We start from the raw sequence: 4,698 nt of genomic DNA, 5'->3' as shown, positions 1-4,698 counted from the left end.
TCTATCTATCTATCTATCTATCTATCTATCTATCTATCTATCTATCTATCTATCTCCTGTATGTAGTTAGGCATGTTGTCCATGTAGCACCTTCCCAGGTGATGCCATTTGTATAGTGCCAGTCTACTGAATACACTGTTAATGTGTATTTATTTTATTTCAGTTTCAATGGTGCTGAAAGTTAGTTATCTGGAAGCCCAGGAAAATTACTCCTGTGGTTTTAAAGTGCTGATCTTTGTGTTTATACTGTATAATTACAGGTTTTGGACTTGCCCTATAGATTGTTTTTGCAAGGGACTGCAAAGAATTTCAGTTCAGGGAAAAATGCAACTTGAGTCTATGGAACTTTGGAGATCAAAGCCTGGGCTCTGTGTGAGGGATGGGGGTAAAGTTGGCAAGAGTCAGAGGGAGAAGAGCTCTGCTCTCTTCAGACTTTTCCTTCGAGTTCTTCTGCTCTCTTCAGTGTCTTTGGGCTCTGCAGACACTTCAGGTGCTTCTGGTTTCTACCTTTAAGGGAGAAGATGGATGCTGCCAGTCCTAATTCAGATTGCTGAGGGGAGAATAAGACTCTGGGGAAAAGCTAGCAGTCTCTATCATGTCTTTAACCTCAGTTTGTCATATTAGAGACTTTGGGGAATTTCCCCTTTGGGTGAGATCTGGGACTCTGCTTTGGTTGAGCTGAGTTTCCTCACTCCCAAAGGGAGAACTCCTTCATTCTGTAATGTCTATATATTTTCTGATTTCTGTTCTGCTACCAACTCAGATAAATGGATTTCTTTGCTAAAATAAAACAAAACGAACAAACAAAAAAACCCAATCCAGCTAACCCCAGTTTTCTATGCAAAGGAAACTAGGCCTTAGTCTTTCTATGATCTTCCCCTCAGGTGACTGGACCCCTTGGGTCAGATCTTATCCCTGGTGTCAGGCAGCTCAATCCTGTTTGGCCAGCATCAAGGAGAACCTGCCTCTCAATCTTAGTTTCAAGAATGAATCTCCTGAATTGCAGGGAACATTTCTTACTTGGTAGATCTGCCTTTTTCACCTCCCTATCCAATAAACCCAGTGGCTCCTTAAATACCTCCAGGATCAAATATAAGTCCTTCTACTTTAAATCTCTTCAAAATCTAGCCTCTGGTCTTCCCTTTACCCCAGCTACACTGGCATTGCTGCGGGCCACACATGTGAGAAAAAATGATTATTAATAACCAATAATTTGGGGAGATCCTGAATTCTTTCCTTCTTCTGAAACCCTGATTTTAAAAAGTTTAGTCTCTTGAAGCTGATAATGAAATTGGACTAACTTTCTTGTTCAAGACCCCATCCTGGTTTGGGTGGGGCATGCATTCTTTGAATAGATGGCCCAAGGCTGGGAGTGGGCTAGGTATAAAGATAGTTTCTCTCTCTCCCAGGGTGCCATGATGTCACTCTCAACCTTTTATTTTAATATAGCCTGCCTCTTATTGTGTTCAGAGTAATCAGAGTTGTAATCAGAGTTGATTGCTATTCCTCAGGAACACCTACTCTTCAAAGGGTATATAAACTGTGAATCTCCCACCATGATTGTCTTTGGTTTAAGAGAGACAGCCAAATGACCACCCTTTTATTAATAACACCCTGACCTTATTGATAAAATGATTAAACTACTCAGAAACTATATCTCTCAAACCTATTTAATCATCATACCCATCACTCCATCTCTACTCTCTGTGCCTATGCCATGGTGTCTCCCATGCCTGGAATGCACTCCACCTTCCCTTCCCCTCATAGAAATTCTCTCTTCAAATCTTAGCTCAAAACCCACCTTTGGCAGGAGGCCTTTCCCAGGCGTCAGACCTGCTAGTGCATTCCCCTCTGTGAAGACTTTCCAGATACTCTATCTCTATCCTGAATGTACTAATCCTGTTTATATTAGAATGTGAGCTTGAAGGCAAGAACTGTTGTTTGTACCTCCATCACTTAGCACAGTGTCTGGCCCATAGAAAGTGCTTAATTAATTCTTGTTGACTGATTTTCTAAATATTATTTCTATGGGTTTCAGATCATTCTCCAGGAACTTAGAGATGGCTCCCTTAACTTTCCTGGATGTTTCATTCCAAACCCCTTGAAATTATTCCTTTGCCCTGATTTCCTGGAAAAGAAATATCCTTTCCTATTGAGTTTCCAAATATCTTCCCTTGTGCTAGGAGCATTCTTGTACTGCCTCCTTCACCCTTCTAATGGCTTGTTCCCCATACAGTCTTAGAAATTTGTGATTTATTCCTTTCTGATTTGGGTGTCTTTTCTGAAGTAAATTCATTTGTTGTTGTTCAATCATGTCTGACTCTTCCTGACCCCATTTGGGGTCTTCTTGGCAGAGATACTGAAATGGTTTGCCATTTTCTTCTACAGCTCATTTTACAAATGGGGAAACTGAGGCAAACAGGGTTGAGTGACTTGCCCAGAGTCACATGGCTAGTAAGTGTCTGAGGCCAGATTTGAACTCAGGAAGATAAACTTCTTTCTAACTGGAGGCCTAATATTTATCCACTGTACCACCTCTCAGCCCAGTAAATTCAGTAGCCAGTTATTATGACTAGTCCAGCCTCTTATAGGACACTTGACTTATATCTATTGTCCTCTATTGGCATGTGACCTCATCATGGGATTGATTTGGAGTTGGAAGGAAACCCAGAGACCACCTAATTCAATATTTTCATTTTACAGATGTGAAAAATGGAACCCAGGGAAGTAAAATGACTTGCCTAAAGTCCCATAGGTAGTAATTAATGGGGGTAGAATTTGATCCTGGGTCCTTTGGTTCTAGAATGTGAGTTCTTGACAGCAAGGATTGATTTTCTTTTTTGTGTCTACAGAGCTTAGCACATACAGGTTTACAGGAATAACATTCTCCCCGCCAGTAAGTGTGAGAGGGTCAGGATACCACAAGCTGGAAGGGCCGTGAGATGTGACCTACTATAACCCACTCATCTTTCAGATGCAGTATTTGATCTTTAACCTAAATCTTTCAATATACCTGCAGTTCTACAGGTGAGACTACAGTTCTGACTCATGTGGGAGTATCTGCATGTTAATGTGAGCAAAACCAGAGTGAGAAATACGTTGAATGCAAATTTATCTAATAATTAACATGATCTTCCAAGAAGAGACCGTTAAATGCAACTGAGAAGTTAATGAGGAAGATATATATATATGTGTATATATATATATATATATACACACACACACACAGAGAGAGAGAGAGAGAGAGAGGAGAGAGAAACAGAGAGAGAGGATGACTAGCAAGTTGCCTTGAGTCTTCTATAACTTCTAAAGCAACCATTAGTCATTTTAATGTTGTTTTTGTCTAGATATTAGGGATACAGATGAAGAAAATATTACACCGACCTAACAGCAGCAGGTCACCAGAGAGAAATACTTTAAAGTTGATGGATTTTTCTATAAACCTAGAGAAAGGTACATATCTAATATGTGTAATTTATCATGAATTGATGACTTCATCATGATTTTCAGGACGGGCTTAAATATCATGGTAAAGGGTAGAAGGAGAAAGAAAACAAAGTTTGCAAATGATGCCAAAGCAAGACTGAGGTGTTAGCAAAGGGCTTTCCATTAGCAATAAAAGAATACTTTAAGACAGGGGTTCTTACTCTGTAGTCCCTGGACAGATTTTAAGGAATCTTTGAACTTAGATGGAAAAAAAATATCCTACATCTTTATTTTCACTAATCTCTAACTAAAATTTTAACATTTCCATCAATTAGGAATTTAGGCAACGAACAAAATTCTACAAAGGGATCTATAACATACACAAAAAGGCTAAGAATCTATCATCTGAAGCAACTATTTAATCTTAAAGCCTTATCCACTGGATCCCTTAAGTTGACTGTGAGGTCATGCCCCATTCTAAGGCCTTCTTCCCTTTATCTGGGTTTCTGGAATTGCTAGGAGGGAGAGGAGCCATGGGTCAAGAGAAAAGAACCCTAGGTCAAGGAAAAGAAGCCAGCAACATGTCCCTCTTCTTCCCCTCCAGAGATTTCATCCAAAGCACCTTTCAGTCCCTTTATTCTCACGGATTGCAAGTCTTCAGGAAAATAAGACACTTCCTCCTCCTCATATGCAAAAATGTTGAATGTCGTTGCAAAACACCAGCTACTGTTCAAAAATTGAAATGTAGGTTTTGTGTTCCCTGAGGGTTTCCGAGGTCCAGACTCAGTACTGTTCACAACCCCTTTTGCTTAATTTGTATGAACACCCACATAAACTAGCGGAAAGAGCACTGAAATTGAAGTCTGACATCCTGAGTTTAAATTCCAAGTCTCCTACTTACAGTATAAACTATATGACCTTAAGCAAGTCACTTAACTTTATAATTAAGGAGGTGGAACTAGATGATTGCTAGGTTTTCTTCTAAATCCTCGGAGCTCATTTTCCTTCTCCCTTCACTCCTCTTATCTCTCTTGCCTTCTGAAAATAATTCCTGGAACATTTCTGTGATGAACAGGTACTTTGTGTACTTCAATACAAGAACACAGGAACACAGTGAAATGAATGTTTGGCCAGGTTATTTTATGCCAACAAAAGTAAACTCATAAAGCTTTTTTATAGCCTATTATAGTACAGTAGAAACTTACTAATGGGTGCTAATGATAGGGAAATTCTTTGTAGATTGGCAGATTTTGCAAATTAGTGGGAATACCA

The sequence above is a fragment of the Petaurus breviceps genome, unplaced genomic scaffold (assembly GCF_028583685.1).
Source record: "Petaurus breviceps papuanus isolate PSGF00001 unplaced genomic scaffold, PetGlider_PUasm1.0 90804, whole genome shotgun sequence".
Lineage (NCBI taxonomy): Eukaryota > Metazoa > Chordata > Mammalia > Diprotodontia > Petauridae > Petaurus > Petaurus breviceps.
Note: the sequence above shows the minus strand (reverse complement) of the source record.